Source organism: Pinus tabuliformis, chromosome 8 (genome assembly GCF_031772625.1).
Source record: "Pinus tabuliformis cultivar Carrire ecotype Pingquan chromosome 8, CPIR1, whole genome shotgun sequence".
In the NCBI taxonomy this organism is placed as follows: Eukaryota; Viridiplantae; Streptophyta; class Pinopsida; order Pinales; family Pinaceae; genus Pinus; species Pinus tabuliformis.
Window position 1 is genome coordinate 679259706 of NC_142294.1, and position 24378 is coordinate 679284083.

The window sequence follows — 24378 nt, forward strand, 5'->3', positions numbered from 1 at the left end:
TCTGTCCTTCTTTTAACATAGTTGTCATATGAATTGCAGAAATATTATTGTAGGTCCCTTTAATATAGTTGTCATAGGAATGGAAACATTGTTAATATATTTTCTTCATAATAATTGGTTTGGGAAGTTGAGAAGTGCTTTATAATATTTTTATCTGTCCTTCTTTTAACATAGTTGTCATATGAATTCCAGAAATATTATTATAGGTCCCTTTAATATAGTTGTCATAGGAATGGCAACATTGTTAATATATTTTCTTCATAGTAATTGGTTTGGGAAGTTGAGGAGACTCAAGACTAAAACTTGAAAAAAAACCTTAAAATAATGTACAAAAACATGTTCACATAAACAACAACAACTACATGGATAATGCGGATAATGGATAACCTGTGACATGACATTAACTATAACTCATTATCATCCACCCTTGCTTTCAACAATGTCGATTCACATGTTCCTATTCTTCCACACACTATTATTATTTACAAAATATCCATATTCAAAATACACAACTAATACTTTCAATAGTAACTCATTATCATCCACCCTTGCTCTCAACAATGTCCATTTAGTTATTTTTCTACACACTACTATTATTTACAAAATATCCTTATTCAGAATACAAATAACTAAAAATATCAATTGTAAATCATTATCATCCACCCTTACTTTCAACAATGTCCATTCACATGTTGTTATTCTTCCACACTTTATGCCTTACACTATCGTTATTCTTCCACACTTTATGCCTTATGGCGTTTCCTTTGCAACATCAAATGCAAATTCTAGTATTAACATTATTTTTTACTTTAAGTATGATTATTTTATGATTATTAGTATTATTTGTCAATTAAAATATGATCATTTTATTATAGTTTATTTTAGATTTAATATAGTTATTTGCATCATTTATTAATATGCAACCTTTTTTAGTGGAATCACACTTTATTTATATTTGTTTGTTATCTTTTAGATCTTATTTATTAATTATATCATGGAAATTTTTTATTTTTTATCTTTATTTATTTATTTATGTATTTTATTATAAGTTAAATATGTGTTGATTTTTTAATTTGTAGATGGGTGCTTATCATAACCTTGTTTGTCATAACTAATATTGAGGATTGTTGCCCATGATAATTTTCATTTTATTTTTTATTTTTTTGTACTTTTGTCCATAATTTTGGGCAACTAGTCCCTATAATTTTAGAGTGTCATGAGGCATTGTTTACTTTGATGAATATGTACTACTTTGTTTTCAAATATCTTAGAGCTAACCACTATAGAGAGTTTCTTACTAGGTTGCTTGGCATCATAGTAATATTCAACTTGTACCTACATATTTTTACCAACATCTATGACATCTATTGCTATCATCTATGCCTAACCTTTTCAACATTATGGAGGAGGATGTGCAATGCTTCCGCAAGTGATTTTTTATGCTTCATTGTTTTGTTCGAGATCAAATTTTTCTTCAAAGTGAACTTTGCATCAAGCATTGTTTCCTATTTTCACTAGGAAATGTAGGGGCTAGCTATGCATGTACTCTCAAAAAATGCACTAACATCCATAAAGATACTCATTTTATGTTGTTTTTTCATCAACTCACATTCATATTATACTCATTTATATCATTCTTTTCATTAATTGATATCAATAGCGATAGTCTTTTTATGTAGTTTTTAAAATTGTAGATGAACTTCTAATCAAGTTTTTGTCCCAGTCCCATGTTAGAGAATCAATGTCCTTTTCATTCTTCCTCAAGTTGCACTAAAAGGGGCTTTGAGTGCATTCTATTCTCTCTTCCTAAGCAACTTCAAATTTGATGCTTAGAATTCTTATCTGGAGTTTAGATGGTGTTTTCTAATTTAGAGTTATTTGATTCACTTTAGATTTTTTTATATTTCTTATTTGGATTTCTTTTAATATCTACATAATGGTGTTTTCTTATTTTATTTAAAGTTTTTTTTTTTTTAGTTTTTAACCATCAGTTGTTTCTTCTTATTAACATCCTATTTCTAAAAACATTCATGTTATAGTGGCTAGTCCCATATATTCTTTACTTAATAATTCAACTATGTTCTTTGAAGTTCCTTGGCTCTAAGTTTTAATTGTATATTGATATCTACAAGTTTCAAAGTCTTGCTATTTTCCTTGGCTCTAAGTTTTAAGTTTGATATCTACAAGTTTCAAACTCTTGCCATTTTCCTTGCTTCTAAGTTTTAATTATATATTGATATCTACAAGTTTCAAACTCTCACCATTTAATGCATCTTTGAGATAATTTTTTTTCAATTTTAGTTTCATAAACCTCTATAATGTTATGATTTTTTTCTTTCTTTGATGAAGCACTTTTCCATGTAGTCTTTTTTTATCTATCTTGCTAACTAGCAATTGAAATGTAAAATTATATGTGATAGTGTATGTGAGAGCACAAAAACCTTGGCATTCAGGCAAGCTAGCTAAGAAAAGACATGTTAAATTGTAGCAAGAAAAGGCTTCACTTGACTTATGCCTTAGTCAAATTGAGAAATTTGAAATTCCACATCAGCACGACGACTTGAGTTGCAGTTAGTAGGAGCGACATGGCCAAGTCACTTAGTTAAATTAGTGAATTCGAGTTTGTGGGTAGAAGTAGAGTTGTTCATGAGTTGATTGCTAAGATCTAGCAATCTATTGGAGTTATAGTTAGTCAAACTCAGTTATCAGAGATCTGGTCATGAATAGAGTAAATAGGAGTTAGATTGAGTAGTAGTAACTATTGTTAACTCACTGATCTCTTAGTTAACTAGTCAATTTACTAAAAATATCCATAGTCATGCATGCAATTTGAATTGCCTAGTTGAGTGGAGGAAAAAGGCACATAGTAATTATCAATTGTATACTATTGAGAGTACAGGTTTTCCATTGGAGAAGGTGAGCAATTTCTCTTGGATTTGCGCAAGGAAATTGTTAGAAATTTTAAAAAGAGTAAGAGAGTAATCACACACCACACAAGTCAGACACCCTATATTATTGAGCACATAAAAAATTACATATATAGTTGTAGATCACCAACTTCTAGATGATAAGACCTGAAGAAGGTGGATCTATGACTCATAGACAACTCACGCACATAGGGAAATAACTACTTATAGAATCACACCTATAGACTCACAATGATAATTCACAACAACCTAAACCACATGGAAGAATTACTTCCAATATAAATAGGACATTTCCCTATTTTTTAAGAGCTAATTTCCTCTGGAATTGCACAAGGAAATAAGAGGAAGTTGGAGGCATATTTTGACTAAGTGTTGGTCATACCAGACAGAGCAAGAGATTAGTATTGCAGAGCAGGTTAAGCTTCAAGGATTGAAGCTGTCATTATAATTGATCATCATCTAATATGATATAATACAAAACAAAGGAGTGGTTTTTCCTAGTTGGGTTCCCTAGTAAAAATATTGTGTTGATTGTGATTGAATGATTACATGTGTTTCTATTGTATGTTATCCTTTCCACAAATTGAGTAGAATAAATTTGTATCTATTATTTTCAGTCTGAATTCATTAGCAGTTGCAAATTTCGAGTTATTTCTACAAGAAATTTGCCAAAGGATAGCTTTTAGTAGGGCATGGCGCAACAAAGTCGGTCAACATATTCAAATATCTATGAATCATGCCAATGTGTTGGTTGCTGCGGAAATAAGTTTATTGCAAATGTTTAATATACAATTCACTTATATTTAATTGCACAATAGAAAATCAATAAATAAATTTATAAACAACACATTTTTTTATCCTTGATTTTTAGTAGATTGAAGTAATAACTAAGGCCTAAATTAGAAAATCAACAATGACAGCTTATAAAGAAGCATTTGTTCCTAGAAAGCACTTGAGTGGTAGATAAAGTAACTTTTGAGTTACAACTTAGCCAAAACATTGATTTGAAAATCCCTAATGAGTAACAAAGCATTTTGTGACATTAATTATAATAAGTTTGACAAAGCTATATATCAAAGATCACATCAACAAATGAATTTCAAGAAAGTATCAAATTTATGTGTTTAAAATGGAAACTAATAAATGAGGCTTCACATTCATCTTGAGTGGGTATAAAAGTTTCTAATTGTTACACAACTTGCAACACAAGCTATTAATTTCAAATCTTAGAATTAAAATAATTTCCCTTCGTCATACACACACACACACACACACACACACGCGCGCGAATGATAATTTAGGTAAATAAAGTTCGCGGAATCCATTCAATGTTTATAGTTGAAATATTTAAAATTTATATATGTGAAAAATCTATATATGAAGGTTTGTTATTGATAATTTAGAAATTCATTTAATATAAAATAGGATAGGTCTATTACATTATTAAATTAATTTTATTGTAATAGTGAGTGCTAAATAGATATAGTAGGATTTATTGTAAAAATCATACTAGATAGTTTGGTGATTATTATAAAATTTGGGTGGATATGAGTTAATGATTTTCTCTCATAACTCATTAATGGTAATGCACATTTAGGAAAATAATAATTTGTTAACTTGGAGAGATGAATAGAGATACTTACATAATGAATTTGAAGATGGTGTAAAAAGATGAAATGTAGGAAAATGAGTCAGATTTCCAAATATATAGTTTTTTTTTAAATAAATTGTGGACCTATGTTAATTTTTACTTTTCATAACACTAATATGTTATTTTTTATGCAAAATATAATGCATATGTTTTTGTTAGTGCAACCTTTGAGTACATAAAAGATGGAATCTTACTACAAAAAATTAGGAATTTGTAGAGAAGAGATGTTTCTCATGGACAATTGCTTTTCTAAAATTTATAATATTAATTTTATGTTTTTTAAAATTATGGAAGTCATTATGCCTGAAATTATGAGGTCTTCTATTAGTGTAACCTTAAAGTTTCTTAGCATTATCAAATGGTCTCCTTTGTTTAAATATTATAGGCTTAATGTCCTCTAATGCACCATATAACATTTTTTCCCGAATGGTTAAGGCCCCAAAAAGTTATAACATAAATAAATGAGGGGTGTATTTTAAGATTTTGATATATGTAAAGAGAAAAAAATAGTAAACATTATTATATCTATATATATCTATATATCTATATCTATATATATATATATATATATATATATATATATATATATATATATATATATCTATATATATATATATATATATATATATATATATATATATATATATATATATATATATATATATATATATATATATATATATATATATATATATATATATATATATATATATTCATAAACAATAGATTTGTCTACCTTATAGAAAAAATAATGTTTTAATGTATTTGTAGACCAATCCACCACATGTGTGATCCAAATCTATATTTGAGGCAACCCAATCATCATGCATGTAAGATTCCTATTAGGAATAATTTTAATTCAAAAAAGTGCATGCACATTTTTAGTGTTAAAAATGTGTGTGCGTGTTCGTAGCACCAAAAATGTGTGTGTGTGTGCGCGTTGAACTAAAAATACACATTTGTTCCTAGAACTACTGATTTTAACACATGGGAAACAATTGAGGTCAGGTTAAGGGAGCTAGAGAGGGTGAGGGTTTGAGAGGGAGGGATAGAGGGGATAAGGGATATAAAGGGCAAGAGGAGGAGTTGGGGAGGTAGGAAGATGTGTTGGTGAGTGAGGGGATAAAGTGAGTGAGAGTTGAAAATTGTGAGAGATAAGCAAAGATGGTAGGGAACGGAGAGGAAGTGAGATATTTGTGGTTGGAACATGGAGAAAGACAAATACAAAGCTGGAGGGGCATTGTTGTGAAGGATGGGTAGAAAGAGAGAGGGAGGGGTGGGAGAGTGTGTGTGTGTGTGTGTGAGTGAGAGGGAAAGAGAAAGAAAGAGAGGGAGATAGTGTAGCGAGAACATAGGGGAAGAATGAGAGAGAAAAAAGATGACATGGTGGGGAATATAGTGAGAGAGGGAGAGAGAAAGTGAGCGAAGGAGAGATAAAGAAGAATAATGGGAGGGAGATAGAGACAACACTAAGGGGGAGTTGTTGTGAAGTAGGGATTGAGGGAGGGATAGAGAAAATAGAGTAATGGGGAGGGAGGAAGGGAGATGAACTGAATTATCTAAGGAATGAAACAAAATATCGATAATAGAGTATGTATCAAGTTTATAGAAAATAATGTAGTGGAAAAAATAATATCAAAAGAGCTTAATCCTTTTTATTAAATGGTTAAAATGTCATAAAGATAAATCATGAGAAGCTCCATGGATTTTTCAATGGTGAAGGCTCATAATATTAGTTATGATTGTCTTTTCACCTAGAGTAATTCACTTTCATTATGTTTAAAATACCATGGGTTCCAAAAAAACTATGGGTGAACATGACAAATCAATATGGTAAAAACTAATAAATGATTATATATGGTAAAATCTAATCGTAAAATTATATTTTTATTTTGTTTTCTTTCACCATCCAAATACCATGGGTGGATAGTTTTCCACAACCATGGGTTTGTAAACCACCAATAATAAAAAATAATTATTGATTGTGGTGATTCGTTGACATCCACCTCTATCAAGAGAAAATGAGAAAGAGGGAGTAAGTGGGGAAATGGAGAAGTAGAGAGGGAGGGAGAGAGAGAGTGTTGGGCAGTGGATGAGAGAGGAAGAAGAGAGAGATAGAGAGAGCGCTGGGGTAGAGAAAGAGTGTGAGGGAGGGGGAGAGAGAGAGAAGGAGAGAAGGAGGGAGATTTATACAAATATGGAGGTGGTTAATAGAGGGAGGGAAATAGGTGAGAAGAGAGAGACACACAAAAGGGGGTGGGAGGAAGTAGATAAAGATTGGGATATAGAAGGAGAGAGGGGGAAGAAGAGGTGGAGAGAGAGTGTGAATGATAGGAAGAGAGGTAGAAAGAGAGAGTGAGGGAGGGAGGAGAGGTAAGGAGATAAAGAGAGGGAGAGGAGGTGGTTGGAGGGAGAGAGGGAGTCACAACATTGAAAGGGGGGTGTGATGGAAGGATTGACAAAGTGAGGGAGTTACAGATAAAAAGAGGAAGTGGGAGAGAGAGAGGTGAGTGGTATTTAGGGGGGAGGGAGAGGAGGAAAGAGGGAGGGACACAAAGATAGAATGGGAGGGAGGAGAGAGGAGTCATAGAGGGGGGAAATACGAGAGTAAAAGGGAGAGAGAGAGAGACATACACAGAGTTGGGGGGTGAGATAGAGAGACAAATATGGAGAGAGGGAGGGACAAAGAGGCATGGATAGAGAGGAGAGCGAGAGGGAGGAAGAGGGAGATGAAGAGAAGGAAGGAGAGGCAAAGAGAAATATGGGAGAGAGTTACGATCAATTCAATTGTACTATAATTTAGGAACATTTTAATCTTGTCAATTCGAGTTTGTAAAAATTACGAAGTGTAAAGAAAAATATATGCAAGGACTTAGCTTCTAATTCTATCAAATGTACATTGACAAGAAAGAAAATTCTATCCTGTGAAAGAAATTAAGTCTAATATAACTCAATATGATCATGGTTTTGAAACATGTATAGATCCTCTTTTCCCTTTAGATATTCAAATGATTTTTAACAACAAAATTTCTCAAAAATATTTGAATATAATTGTTTGTAGTTTTTAAATATTTGACAACTATTCAATTGGAAGTTTTATATGGTCAACCTACATCATATTGAAGAAACAATTGGGTGAAACGAGTGGGATCTAGAGCTCTGCAATGGCATATCCCGACAGTTTTTGTGCTGCGGCTGCATACGCAGGCCTCGGACCATCTCAATATCCTTCAGAAGCTATGATTTCACGCTTTCAAGCGACAGAGACCCCATGCAATGTTTCAAAACCTTGGAGCTACAACTCAACTGAGCATAGAAAATGGACAAGGGTTTCTGAAATGACCCACGCCACCGCCGTCAAACTGCATCAAACAGAGCAGCCAGAGTTAAACCCTGACAGTTGATTCGTAGGCCACAAGACTGCGGGAGAGTGGAAAGGGGCCGAGTGGCATCCTACATCCTGGCATCCATCTAGACAGGCGAAGTTCTAAGAAATGAATGGAAGCCGAGGGCTATAGGGGGCCCAACAAAAGCGGCCATCTTGGAGGGCCAGTCTACCTGGCTGAAAGCAGGTACCTTTGATGTAGTGGCTGGGTTTTTTGGGCCTCTGAAAAACAACCTCGGCCAGCCTGAACAAGAGAAAACAGGGTACCTTCCCAAACCTTGTGGTGATCTTGGGCAGACAGAGAAGGCAGATCCAACAGATCGAGATCTAGACAATGTGGTTCCAGTAGGTATGAAGGAAGATCAAATGCAAATCTTTATCAGATCGACAAGAGGTAGACATTATTGCATACAGATCAGCAAGAAGATGTGCATTAAGGAGAAAAAAAAAGGAGATCCAGATAAAATTGGGAATCCCAACAACATACCAAAATCTGATATATACAGGATATAGTCTACTAGATAATCACACGCTTCAGGACTATGGCGTCACCAAAGATTCAACCATCATACTAAATTTGAGATGCAGTCAAAGGAAAGGAACAAATGCAAAACAAACCAGCACCAACATTAGAACTACCAAGCCCCTACATTGTGGAACAAAAGCCGGAATCTCCAATGCTTACCATATCTCTTTCGGAGGTAATTGATTTATACATAGTTTTAGCCCAAAATTCTGCTATTTGTAGATTTAATGGTTTCTGGCCAAAGTTTGATGCACTGCATCAATGGATCTTTTGCACTTGGACACCCAGCTGTGAAATTTATTTATGCCCAAAAGGGTTCTTCATAGTCAGATTCAACTCAAAACGAGATCAAGATACCATCATCAATCAGGGGCCTTGGTTTTGGGGCATTACTGGCCTCTTCATCACCCCTTGATTCTTGGATTTCGATGCCAATACCATGGTAGTTTCAACAATGCCAGTTTGGGTAAGGATACATAATCTACCACTGCATTTTTGGCATCACAAAGTTTTAATAACCATTGGGAACTCCTTGGGGAAGTTCCTAAAATCAGATGAATATAGGACTTCTCGGGGACTCTTCACATTTGCAAGAATATGTGTAGAAGTGGACCTAAGTCAAGGACTACCAGATCACATCACATTGAATTTTAATAATTCACTATGGACTCAACTGCTTGATTATGAGAACACAGCTTTCAGATGCCGCAGATGCTTCTAGACATGGCACCTCCTCTACGCCTATCCACTGGCTAGGAAGGAGCCTAAAGGAAATAAGAAACAACAGAAAAAACCAAAAGGTTGGCAGCATACTGAATCGCTAGAAGAAGAGGATTGAAGACAAAACCTACAGGTGAGCAAATGGGACAGGAAAACATTCAGGAAGAAAAGACCCAAAAGACTAATTTGGGGCATAACAATATGGAACAGCAACAAGAACCTCAGCTGGAAGTAAGTGGCATCAAACATTCTCATGGCTTCGAAGGGTCAGAATCTGACAAAGAACAACCAACAAATACAGTGGAAAACCAGATTTCCATTATTGATACCACTCCCAACACAGGAGGTTGGCAAAGAGTGGAGAAGAAGAAGGGAAGGAAGGCATAGGCCAGCTGGATCATTTTCCTCTTTTCTTGTTGTTTGTTGGTTTCAGGGACAACTTATTTCACGTTTCTTTGATAGGATAGTATATCATATATCATGTGGGCTCTATGATCTACAAATCATACAGCAAAAATGAATTCTTAATGCATATACTATGTAACTTTTTATTTCAGTTAATAAAAAGTTCGATCTTTTCTTTGGAAAAAAAAAAAAAAAAAAACCTACATCATATTGACATACCAAAAGAAATCAAAATCCGCACTAATGAATTTGAAATGAAAAGCGAGATCTATGATGCCTTAATACAACACTAGTTTTTATAGATCATGCATCCACTACAACCTCTTCCTATTAAGGATTTTCATTCATAGCATTTTATGCATATATCAATAATCTTGTCATTAAGTACATTAATAATGGAGAAAAGAAACTAATCTAACACATTAGATCATTACTAAATTCTCATATCAACGATATAAATCATACATACATACATACCAATTATATACAACTATAAACAAAAAAAGGAAAGAGTGTATGTGTTTGGAAAGGGGTCCCTCCGATGCTCAATAAGCACACTAGATTGTCTACCAAAAGTTGAAAATTAGAATAACAACATTTATTAAGTGAAATAAGCTTGGATCTACAAATATATTTTTCTAAGTATTCTAATTACAAACCCTTAATATCTCCTCCTTTGAAATGGAGAAAGCACTCTTATTTATACATGATTGATTTGAGAAGAGGAAAACAAAATAAAAAATTAAGATCCACTTTTATCTCATGTTGGTAAAACCAATTTACTAAAAGTAGAAGACAATTCTCTCTACAAATCCTCTCAAAAAGATATAATACCTTTTGTAGGAGATCTTATCAAAAATTCCATGATTTTTCTTTCAAATCTTCATCAAATCTTGAACAGTTGTGTTGTCTTTGTGAAAAAATCCCTCCAAAAATTTTCCCACACTCGAATTTTGGAGCCTACTCATGATCCTACAATTTGTCATTCCTCAATTTTTCATAGTCGCTTCATGGTCGCTTTATGTTTCTTGAGGATCTAACTATCAAGGTCACTTTATAACACATGCTCAACATTTGAGGCATTTGAAAGCACTCTTCTTTCAAGCAAGCCTAGTTGCAGCCAAGATGTACCTTAAAAAACTGAGCAATGTGCAATCCTTACTGAAAGTGACTGTGCAGGACAATGACTGCTTAGTTTTCTTTGGATGATGATTGTGTAGTCCCAAGAGACAATTCTTGCGTAGTCTCTAGGGACAATGATTGGGTAGTTCTTGGAGATAGAGACTGTGCAGTCCCTGTAGACAATCAATGCACAACCCTAAGTTGAGAGTTCTCTCACAATTAATAGAAATTATACCATCTCCCCAGTGAGCTTTCTCAACTGTCGCTTTTGTGCACTTTGGTTTTCATTTATGTTGCTTTATCTTTTGTGACTCATGTTTTTTCTTGATTTTACTTTCAGAAGTGGCATTTTTGTGTTCTCGTCACTATAACATGTGTCACTCTAACTTTCTTTAGCTTTTGCAAGTGTTGTTTTCATGTTTTCTTACTGTCACAGTTGTCGCTTTTGATTGTTTTCACTCTTACATGTGTTGCATTTTAGTGCACCACTGGAGGCCACCCTAGTGCATTATTCTACAATAGATGATCCTATATATCATAAGAATATGTGCTATACACTTTCCCATAACTTAGCACACTATTTGGTTTCATTCGACACTCTTGTCATTACTTGTATTATATGTGTTTCAAAGTGACTTTTCAACTATCACACATAGAAATAAGTTTCTCTTTGTCATCGATTCAAGGTATGCATGTGGATCTTGGGTTATGAGGAGTGTGTTGATGTTATTTGGGTGTGATATCATCATTCCAAGGCTTGATTTTTCTCTCTTATCTCACTAATCCCACACTTAGGAAATTTCCAGAATGTTCCTTGTCTGACTAACCACCCTTCCATCTTTCCTCCCTGAAATGCACATTTTTCAATTGCAAACCTCAGTCAGCATCCCTTTCCTATTGTAATTGCACATTGCACACTGCATCCAAGGACTAATCATTTCAAAGTCACAGTGCCAAGTTGTTGCCTCTTGCCCCTCAAAATTGCACTATATTTCTTCCAAGTCATCCTCTCACTGCGCACTCCACAATTTCTATCAGCAGTTAGCCTCCCTGTCTCTCTCAAATGTACAAATGTGCAATCTAGTGGCCTAGTCTATCTCTTGAACTATGCACTATGCAGTCATAGTGGGCAGGTCTGCCTCATTGTGTCTTTGTCTCCCTCAACTACGTAGTTTTGTCTCTTAGTGCCCCATGCACTACACATTGTGTAGTCATAGTCATCTGACCCTCATCCCTACCTCTTAAAACCATGCATTGTAAAATTCCAAGCCTCCGCCTTAGCCCAACATTTTGTTTTGGAATCAATCAATGTTGCATGAGCTACAAAGTAGACTAGGATATTTTAGAACTATTTTCATCTTGTCATTAGCGGATTTCATCTACCGATATTGTATCTTGACATGAAAGGATGATGATTAAGGAGGATGTCAAGGAGATCATGTGAAAATACACTTATGAAGCTACAAAAACAAGGATAATTATCAAACAAGGAAATGAAGGGACACTAGAATGCAACAAGATATGGAAGATCAATATCATATGGAAACTCCATAGCAATAAGCTAGGAGGATGAAGATGAAACACATGCAAGACTTACCATGAATATAGAAAGGGGGTCATCAAGAAGAGGCTACAAGAGAGAACTTACATAGAAGAAGCACTGAAAGAACCATCATGAAGAACATAAAGCAACCTTGGATCAAGGAAAAGACACTAACTTGGAAGGCTTCAACATTCACCTAAACCCTTTGGAGGGTTCAAAAAAAGAACAAGAAATGGCCTGTCATGAAGAATTCAAAGTCAAAGTAGAAAAGAGAGAAACTTGGCATTGCCTCATCATCATGAAGTTCCATGCAATAATTTCTAATTCATGGCCTATACAATTGTGACCACATTGCCATGTGTATCAATGTGTCATGCCACATCATGAGTGGAATGTAATTATTGTATTTTCTAAAATGAGGAAATGTACAACTTGTGGAAGACCAAGGGTCCCACATTGAATAGGAAGAGTCACTAAAGAGTTCTAAGGTCATATAAAAGCTCAAAGGTCAAGTAAGAATTCGAAAAATCATTGCAGAAGTTCAAGAGTCGTGAAGGAGATCAAGAGTTGCATGGGACGTGAAGAATCGCCTCATTTGTTATAAATACACCCTCATAACTCAAGCAAAGGGAAGTTTTGGACTTTAACTTTCCACCTTAGCTTCTCTAGTGTGGCATAGGAGAGAAAATATTTCTTTGGAGGAGCACATGGTGACTTAATGTTCCACTATTTGGGCTAGTGTGGCAGCATTGTAATTGTATATCTTGGGACTTTCACTTAATATATGAATCTCAAAGAGCCAACACACTTTTATGAAAATATCGAGAATGATTGTGAGACTATTCTTTCATTGTTTGTAGTGTATGTTTATGTTAGCATATACTAATGGAAATGGACTATTTTTTAACGTTGATATGTATCTTATTGAATGTGTGTTGTTACTTTATTTTATTATTGTTGTTTTCTTGTCAACTACTTTGTAGGTTAACTAACAATCCTTACTATGGTTTTGTGTGTCTCTTTCAGGATAGTACTATTTCTTTTCTTCTAGAGGCTCACTCTCTTTTTCCTTGCCATGAAAGTACCTTATATACATTGCAGTTGTATGCTTCACAGTGTCAACTTACTTGCTTGTTTCAAAGATTTTTTGTATAATTTCTTATGTTAATAATTTCAACCAAGGAAGATTACTAAGAGTAATGGAAAAAGACTGTATTTACAATTGGGGCTCTGTTGTAGCGGCTACAACCACCCTCCAAAAGTTTTCCTTCGCTTCGTTTTGGAGCCTCCCTCCTCAAAATCTTAGCAGCCATCTTGCACTACTTAGGTACTTGTGTTTCTTTTGATTTTATCTGTCGCTTAACAAATTGTGTTCACTTACTCGTTCTATCGACTAACCACAAGCTGACCCAACACTTGGTTTACAACCAGTCTTATGTTGTTTGGGAAAACTGCACAATCATAGAGGAAAGTTGCCTTGCACTCATGAATTGCATAGAGAAGCCCAACAACTACCTTGCACTCAGAAATTGTGCAGAGCAGGCAAACCAACACATCTTTCCAAAAATGCACAGAGCAGGCCAGCCAGCACTGCTCTCCAAAAATGTGTAGAGCAGGCCAACAACCTTGCTCTGGAAAATTGCGTAGAACTGGTGAGCCAGCCTTGGCCACTCAACCCAGAAACAATGCAAAGGCTTCCCTCAGTGTTTGTTTGTTGCATGTGCCAGTAAGTTGACCGGTTCCCTCCAGAACAATGCAATTCTTCCTTCCATGCATGGAACCTTTTTTCGGAAAAGAAAAAAGTGAAAAATCATCCGTAGATTTTAGGGATCTATTTTTAACAGTTGGGAGTTACATGCAAAACAGATTTAGAAAATTCCCGCCAAGTGTCGCTTTTTCCTAGATTTGTGGCATGCATGTCATAAACCCTAAATCTAACAAATCTATTTAATCAATACCCCAGAGCCCATTCTTCACATTTGATCTTCGAGCTCTGGAATTCTCGCGGCATCTAGGAACCTTCGGCATAATTGGCACAACTTTTCGGGGTAATTTTTGCTTTTCATGTCTATTGTTGTTTCTTCTGTCCCTTTTGATTCCTTGGCTTGTGTGAGTGTTGATTTCCTTGTTTTAGAGAAAAAATGCTGGTGTTTTAATGCTTTTTAACTTGTAGAAGTTTCATTTCTAGTTTTTCATTCCATTTTCTTAGTGTCACATGCATAACCTCTTTTTTGCACTAACAGTCGTCGTTGTTGCGACTCTCTTCATGAGCTTTATTCTTTTTCCATTTGACTGATTTATACACTTGCTTGAATTACATGCATATTTATTCACTCAGATATGCACCATCTTTGCACATTCATTCAATCCTTCACGTTTTCTGGTTGCCCTTGGGAAGATCTGGGCTGCCTTGGCCTAGATCCTGCTTCTCCCAGCATGCAATGTGCATTTACAGAAGTGAAGGCTCTACCTTGCCTCCAGGAATTATGTAGAGGCTACCCATACTAGCTCCCAGCTGTGTTCTGCGCAATCTTGGGAGGCAGTGTCCCAGTCCTACCCACTGGAACTATGCAATACAAAGTTCTAGCCAGCAACTCGGCTTGACTAAACGGCGCATTACACAGTTATAGTCCTTAGTCAGCCTCTCTATACTGTGCATTGTGTAGTTCCAGTCAGTAACAGGCCTCACTGGTAGTTGGGACTGTGCAATGCATAGTTACAGCTGACAATCTCCTAGCCTCTCAGAGTCAATGTTGCGCAATCTTTCCCAGCAGTCACCGAGTTTGTCGCATGATTGATTCCCAAGTTCCTTTATTCTTTTCAACTAACATTGGCTTTCCGTGAGTGTCTTCTCTGTCTCCAGGTACAACAGGTTTTGAGCAGCGACTCAGCAGTACAGGAAACATGGCCTCTAAGAGAGCTGTATCAAAGGAAATAGTTGAAAGCAGTACTGGAGACGTGGTTGAATATTTGTCTATGAGATTTCTCATTTATATAGACACACACTTGTTCATTGAGAAAGACATCAAGATCACATGGCAATACATCAACACTATATTCGCAGGAAGCTTTGAGGAGAATCTGGAGGACCGATAGGTCTATGTCAACATTCATAAGTCGGGATTGTACAGGGTTGCATGCAGGTATCCCACCTTTCCATGGGCAGACGTGATCCACTGGATTGTCTCACAAACTGATCTTGAGACGATGATATTGAGAAGTGGCAGTGGAGTAGAGATTGCTACCTTAAAGACGAAAGATTTTCAGCAGATGCATCATTTGCCACAACTGGTGAATAAGATGGATGCATCGTTCTACACTCCCAACAGCAATGTGAACACAAGAGACATATTGAAGCATTGGGTAAGGGAGGCATCAAAGTTCAGGATGACACCCAACCAGATCTACAAGACAAAGACACTCAGTAAGGCTTACCAACTCTTGGTTATATTTTCATGTCGCTTGTATGGCCAAGAGAGTACATAGACTTTCCCATTGAGTTGGGTTGTTATGTTGGATCAGCGGGCAAGTGAAGGAAAACCTTTCAACTTGTCCGACATTTTGTCTCTCTTGCTAAAAGTGCATGTATCAAATTCCTAGATTCTGGCCAAGGATCAACAAGCAAGATTCTTCATGTCCGCCTACCTGCTTGATGAAATTTACGGCCATCAACAATTTCCTAGCATGGATTGGGCATGGACACCTTTAGAGAATGTTTTGAATGTATATTGCAAGTTTCTCTCAGAGTGCATCTACTGAGGAGTCATGGCTAGACTATCTGACCACTTCGTTGCCCCTTTGTACATAATGATCTTTGAACAAGATCTGCCTTGCATGTCCCAGGCAACAATGGAGGCATTATTGAACATTGCAGATTGGTACGCCTCACCCAATGGCACCTTCATCAAGATGTACATCACAAAGAAGGCTCTGCATTTGTTGCCAAAGTTTGCCATGGACAAGCTGGTCATGCAGGAGGTTTCATACCACATCTCGACAAGGTTATCACCTGGATTGCCCAGGAAGAAGAAGGCACCATGGCCTATCCTTCCTTTGCGGATTGGGTTGTATGCAATCCGGAGTTTGAAAGAAGTGGATGCTGAGGTTGAGGACTTTAAGAAGTTTCATTTCAGCACTAAAAGTTTCAATCCGTACGATCCACATGGCTTATGTAGAGACCACTATTTGAGAGTGTGCTATCCTTGTATCCACAGGGTGTGTCATTGGCTAGAGGAAGATCCATGGAGATATTTCTTCAACTCCTTCAGGCTCAATGAACTGGTCAGCATGGTAGTAGAGTGGCTAGCATCACTCAAGGCAACAATAATGACAACAACAACAAGCAACAAACTTGTGCAAGACAAAGGCAAGAGGAAGATTGCCAAAAGTGCACAGGTGGAGAAAACCTACAAGTTTAAGGAAGATCCACTTATTGAGAGAGTAGCTTTGGAGATAAAATTGAAGAGGCGACAACACGACAGGAAAGAAGTGATGAAAAGGAGAGATAAGCAAAGATTGGAAGAGACAGAGAGGAAGTTCCCGAAAGTAGAGAAGAAGCTCAAAGAAAAATAAGAGTTGCATAGAAGAGAAGGAAGCACAACATGAACATGAACAAGAATAGGAGGAAGTGAAAGGTGCACAAACAGTGTAAACTGCGGCGATACAGGTTGAAGACTCATATCTATCAGCAAAAAATGAGGAATAGGGTGAGAGGACGCAGGAACAGGAACTTGCTCAGCAGGATGAACCGATAATTGAACAGATGGACATGGATATGGATGAACCGAAACAGGATCAGGACGCTGACCTCATGCCAAAAGCAACTGAGGTCACCCCATAGGCTTCACTAGCTCCAACAGCAGAGCAAGTTCCAAGTGAACAATGGGATATCGTTCTCCTTGAGGATAACCTAGGAATAGATGTGTACAACATAACCTTTAGTGAGTCACAACACAGTGTTCTACAGGCACATAGAGCGCACATCCCGGATGAGCATGCATCACTTGGGAACTTTGAAGAACGAGTGATTGTGTCAGATGTGCTAAGATATCTAGATGCCTTGGCTGATGCTACAAAGGCTTATGTTGAAGCCATGAGCTCAAGTGTGAATTTCTTAATAACAAAAAATGAGCGCATGGCTAAGGAATTGCAATCAACTAGGCAGAGAGAGGAAAAATCAATAGGATCCGCTAGAGTAGAGATGAAGAAAGTGGTACTTGCTGAAGTATCGACTATTGAGACAGTCATGTAGAGATTGTATGACAAGTTCATTACTGTGCATAAGGCAGTTGTCCATCTACATGGTCATCAACAACGCTGCACCAAGATAGCATGAACACTCACAGATATACATGTCATTGTTGATCATGTACAGACATGGACAATGATGTACAAGGGATCCTCACTTCACTTGCACAAGATGGGGAAGCTATAGGTAGATTTGGACAAAGCACACATCTGGAGTATGATCTGGAAATTAGAGGAACTCATGCCTCTCATCACCAATGCTGAGGCTTCGTACGCACAATTGTTAAGGAGTTTGGATATCGTGGTGAGAAAGTATGGCACCATCATTGATTTGCAGAGAACATGCAGAGATATGTCGTCAGTTCGATCGTGCTCAGGACTAAGTTACACATTTTACAGGACAAGTTAGACAGAGGTTCCAGATCAGTATACTCAGAAGCATTGGAGGCAAGAGTTCATTTCCAAAAAGACGTCATCAAACAATACACAAAAACCATTGCACAATACCAAGCTTGGCATCAATTCGTCACTAAGGATCATAGATAGGATGTTGATGAGCTGGTCTTTCCACAATCATCTAAGTCTTAATGTTGTCTTATATGTTTGACTCAAGCTTATTTTGTTTCCACATGGGTATATGTGGAAAATGTATTATTATTGTAAACATGATGTAAAGTGAAATTCCAAGTGTCATTAGTGGAATGCAAACAATCATATATAATGTAAAGAGATATATCTAATGAAGTTGAAGAGTCACAAGTCCAAGAGTCTCAAAGGGGAATGTCAAGGGTCACCCCACCCTTTGTTATAAATAGAGCCTCAGAATTCATAGACCAGGCTTTTGGGAGCCAAGCTTTTGCTAGGCATTTCTTAGAGAAGGGCTTGGAGAGTATTGTGATGAGCCTTGGCTTCTCCACAATGCAGAGCGGTACATCTCTTTGGAGGAGTAGGTAGTGTTGATTGTAACGTTCCACTATTAGGGCTAGTAGTTGTCATGGTTGTGTGTATGGATGGAACTTTCAATTTATGCAATATAACAAAGGCAACACATCTTCATGCATATGTTGTTATTGTAGTTCGACTATTCTGGTTACATTAATAATGTATGTTTTTTAACTTACACATTTTTGTATGAACTATTTCGTATACGATTGTATGAATCTTGTTGAAGTCGTGTTGTTGGTTTAACCTATCACTTTGTATTGTCGACTATTTTGCTTTTCATCTTGTGATGTCATTCATCTTGTGTGTGCCTTTTGGGATTCTAAGGGCCACACTTCCTTTTCCCCTCCATGTGTTAGAACCTCCCCATCCATCTCTCTTGACTCGATGCAAGGTCACACACTTGCTTTCAACAAGGATACATTTCTTACCTCTGCGTGTTATTGCATTCAAGGCATAGCTTTACTACCCACTGCTGGGACTCCTACTATAAACGGTCTGAGATCTAGTTGGGACTTCTTACTAGGGAGATCCCTTGACATGTTGGTAGGTCTAGCACCATCAACATTTTTGGTGCTAGAAGGAGGGCCAGATGACAAGTTGAGTCCTCAAAGTCTATTTTGAATCTTCCCACATCCTCCATGACTAGTTGTACAATTTATCTTCCGAGATGTATGTCTTATGGAAATGAGTTTGAAATCCTGGAGGATCTCTGGAATGACTTGTCACAAAACACATACGAAGGTGAAGGCGAAATAACCTGGAATAGACATAGAGTTGTCTTTGCAAGTCTCTATCACATGTATGGAGTCTATGAGGATTACATAACCTGCTCATTGTTAGCATTCACGCTTTGAGGGCATCCACTACAATGGTGTGCCACACTACTTGATGCATCCATTCACTATCTTAATCATTTGGTTGTAGAAGTAGACCGTGCTTTCCATCATTATGATTGTAAATAACTTAGTAAAAAAATTATGCAGTTACGGAAATCCCCTGATGAATCGTTGTTGCAATTTTGGAACACTTTCATAATCTCGCATTTCAAATCCCAGAGGATGTAATGGATTGGAAATTTCTTCATGAAAGATTTTAGTATCTTCTTCACATATTTGAAAATCCACAAGTATTATAATCATTCGAACCCCTCCCAACATACCTCGGTGTTAGAGCTGCCAAATCTAAGACATGCAATTTTACTTTCACAAGTGATTTTTTGTCCTCTTCTCATCAAACAACTCTAGCCCTACAATATGAGGTGGGAGAAGGTGCGAACCCATCTGTTGAACCATCACATCCTCCCACCCCACCTGCTCTTGAATTCTACGCAGATTTGGCTTGCAAGACTATTGGTTGTCACATGGACTTGTTCCCTCAACCTCCATCCTCGTGTTCTGTTGATCCTCCAGATTGTACTGTGTTGTGTTCTCCCATTCCGGACTCCACACTTGTTGTTCATGAGGATCAAGTTGTCGACAGAGTTGGTGTTGAGCAGCCAACCTGCACTATCATTTATGATGAGTATGTGTGGGAATCTAAAGAAGAACCCGCGGTGAAGGATGACCTCCTTCTGTCCACACCTCATCCGATTTTTCCTGACATCTTTGGTGATTCTTCCATTGTTAATTTTCCGTGTGAGAATTCATTCCCGGATGCATCTACTTTCGATCATTCACAAAACACACCGGAGGTCAGTCTGTCATTGCATAGTGGACATATTTCTTTGCAAATCCACTCAATATTTCATCTATCATTTCCAGAAATGTAGAGGGTGAACATTCTTGTTTCTCATCAACCCCTCTGTATGATTCGTTAGATCATGAGGATGCTGATGAACATATCAAATTTTCTGATCATGGTTGTTGTGATCTCTTTACTACTTCATTCGATCATGATGTTGAATTATTCGATGTTGATCTTTCTAAGACACCCATCTTTGATGATATACCTGATGATGAAGTGGAAACCCCTCAAGTTGTTGAGGCACTTCAACCCGCGCTGACGGTTATGTCAGGCCCTCATTATCTTGAGGTCAGTCCCACTTCTGATAATAAATTTGTTGAAACACCCAAGGCTCCTCATCACTCTCATGTTTACATTAAAGATCAATATAGTTCATAGAATTCACATCCTCCACTTAAATCACATGATCCCATTGCTCATGCATTAGAGGAATCATATACAACGAGCACTCTTGGAAACGTAAGTTTTCTTTATTTCTCATGTTTACTCATTTTTTGCGACTGTCAAAAGAGTGTGCATGTTCGTTATCTGTGCATAGTGTGTTGCATAACCATGATACATCCACATAATGCTTATCTTGCGCTTATATTATTTTCTTTTTTCTGTGGACATTTTTAAACTCGGAGCGTTTTGGTCTTCATTGTTTTATCTTTCTTGTTTTCTATTTTACATGCTTATCTTTCTTATTAACCAAGCCTTCACCAACATGGGTTAACCAATGCGCCAATGGTTGCATTGGAAATATCACTTTATGTGAAAAGGCCGATGCACTGTTTAGTTTAGGAGTCGGAGTAGTGTTTGATTTTGATTGCTTTGTTCACATGTTTTCTTTCCTTTAGTGTTTGCGTTTCTTTCTTGCTTGCTTACTTGGTTTTCTTTCTTTTACTTTTTCTCTTTTCTTGTTTGTTTGTTTTCTTGTTATGCACCCATAAATTTAGTTTCACCTAAAACTATGTGTGGCTCTTGAGACAAGCAAGGTGATGTGTAAGAGGACTCATACAACTATCAATGATTGGTTATCTATTTTCCTCTCTCTTTATGAAGAGCTTGTTGTCTTTAGTTGATGATACCCAGATGGAAAATATGTTCTATTCAGAGTGAGTCTTGGTGAAAACACAATGCTTGCACTTAAACTAGTACCGCTTACTCTAATTGGTTTGTTTTGGGTTAACCCTTGTCAACTTAGTCAAGAAGAGTAAGGTGAGGGGGAAAACCTTAACAAGTATTTTCAAACATATATATAACACACTTCTCTGAAGGGACAACCTCTCCTACTCTCAATAAGTCAGGATCCCTCTTCTGCCTCTGAAATAAATAAGTTCCTATGCACAGTTCTTTGAAAATTAAAAAATGAAAAAGAAAAAACAAATAAAGGTGAAAGAAGAGAAAGGAATCCTGCATAGAGAGGTATTGCAAGTAAATCCGCCGGGGTACTAACCAGACTCGCTGGCAGCAGAGCGATGCTTGTGTCCTTGCGTGATTCCGTCGGGGTATTGTCCAGGCCTGCTAGCAGCGAAGCAACACCATAGATGAAACTAAGACTCTGACATCTATATTACTTGTGCACCAATATACCCCTCATGCCCAATCAAAACAACTCAGTTGACTTGGCTTGGTATGTGTGTTGACAGATCAAGAGAATAGCAAGGACTATATATTTAACTCAAGCTTAGCTCTCAATCCATGATGATCAAAGAAACGAACAATACTTCCGAAGGAGTTAGACTCGCTTTTCACAAAACAAGGTCCATACAAAGAGCTAGAGTTCTACCAGTGTGTCACCAATTTTGTAGCAGCTACAACCACCCTCCAAAATTTTTCCTTTGCTTCGTTTTGGAGCCTCCCTCCTTGAAATCTTAGCAACCATCTTGCAGTACTCAGGTACTTGTGTTTCTTTCAATTTTATCTGTCATTCAACAAATTGTGTTCACTTACTTGTTCTGTCACCTAAACACAAGCTGGCCAGGAACTTGGTTCACAGCTAGTCTTGTGCTATCTGGGAAAATTGTGCGGTCATAGAGGGCTGCTGCCTTGCACTCGGGATTTGTGTAGAGCAGCTCAAAACCTACCCTGCACTCAAAATTTGCACAGAGAAGGCTAGCCAACGCTAATTTCCAGAAATGCGTAAAGCAGGCCAGCCAACACTGCTCTCCAGAAATGCACAGAGCAATCCAGCAGCTTTGCTCTAGAAAATTGCGCAGAACTGGTGAGCCAACCTTGGCCACTTAGCCCAGAAACAATGTAGAGGCTTCCCTCAGTGGTTGTCTATTGCATGTGTTGGTAGGTTTCCCAATTCCCTCCATAACAATGCAATTCTTCCTTGCATGCATGGCAGCCTTTTCCTGAAAAAGCAAAATGAAGAAAAAGCGGAAAATCATCCCTAGATTTTAGGGATCTATTTTTAGTAGCTAGGAGTTACATGCAAAACTTATTTAGAAACTCCCTGCCAAGTGTCTTTTTTTCCTAGATTTTGTGGCATATGTGTCATAAACTCTAATTCTAACAAATATATTTAACCGACTCACCAAAGCTCATTCTTCACATTTGATCTTGGAGCTCTGGCGTTCCCGAGGCATCTAGGAACCTTCGGCACAATAGGTGCAACTTTTCCGGGTAAGTTTTTCTTTTCATGCCTTTTGCTGTTTTTTTGTCGCTTTTGATTCCTTGGCTTGTATGAGTGTTTCTTTCCTTGTTTTAGTGAACAACCATTGGTGTTTCAACATTTTTTAACTTGAAGAAGTGTCGTTTCTAGTTTTGCATTGCATTTCTTTAGTTTTGCGTGCATAACCCTATTTTTGCACTAACATTAGTTGTTGCGATGACTCTATTCATGAGCTTCATTGTTTTGCCATTTGACTGATTTCTGCACTTGCTTGAATTGCATGCATGTCTATTCACTCAGATCTGCACCATCTTTTCACATTCATTCACTCCTTCGCATTTTTAAGTTGCCCTTGGCCAGATCTGGGCTGCCTTGACCCAAATCTTACTTCTCCCAGCATGCACTGCGCATTCCTGGAAGTCAAGGCTTTGCCTTGCCTCTAGGAATTGTGTAGAGGTTTCCCACACTAGCTCCCATTTATGCTCTACGCAATCCTGGGAGGCAGTGTCCCAGTCTTGCCCAATGGAACTGCGCAATACACAGTTACATCCAACAACCCAGCTTGACTGAACTGTGCATTGCACAGTTCCAGTCCTCAATCAGCCTCTCTATACTACACATTACGCAGTTCTAGTCAGCAGCAAGCCTCACTGGTAGCTTGGACTGCACAATGTGTATTTTCAGCTGACAGTCTCCCAGCCTCTCAGAGTCAATGTTATGCAATATTTCCCGATAGTCACCCAGTTTTCCACATGATTGATTCCTCGGTTGCTTTATTTTTTTCATCTTATATTGGATTGTCGTGAGTGTCTTCTTTATCTCCATGTACAACAGGTTTTGAGTAGCTTCTCAGCAATACACATAACATGGCCTCCAAGAGAGCTAGATCAAAGGACACAGTTGAAAGAAATACTGGAGAAGTGGTTGAATAATTGTCTATGAGCTTGCCCGTTTATACATACACTCGCCTATTCATTAAGAAATACATCAAGATCACATGGAAAGACATCAACACTATATTCACAGGCATTTTTTAGGAGAATCTGGAGCACCGACAAGTCTCTATGAGCATTCATAAGTCAGGATTGTAAAAGGTTGCATGCATGTATCCCATATTTCCATGCATAGATGTGATCCACTAGATTGTCTCACACACTGATCTTGAGACGATGATAATGAGCAGTGCAAGTTGAGTAGATCTTTCTACCTTCAGGACGAAGTATTATCAGTAGATGTATCATTTTCCGCAGTCGGTGAATAGGATGGATGCATCGTTCTACACTCCCAACAACATCGCGAACAAAACAGACATCTTGAAGCATTGGGTAAGGGGGGCATCAAAGTTTAGGATGGCACCCAACCATATCTGCAAGACAAAGACACTCAGCAAGTGTTGTAAATACTAAGAGGGGGGGTGAATCAGTATTCCTTAGCAATTAGCACTTTTAAATATTTTCAGAGCATTAGTTAATCTTCAATTATCATTAATGTTTATCTAGTAACAAAAATAAATAATAAAACAAAATAGGCACAATAATTCTAGGTGGAAAACCCCCTCCAGG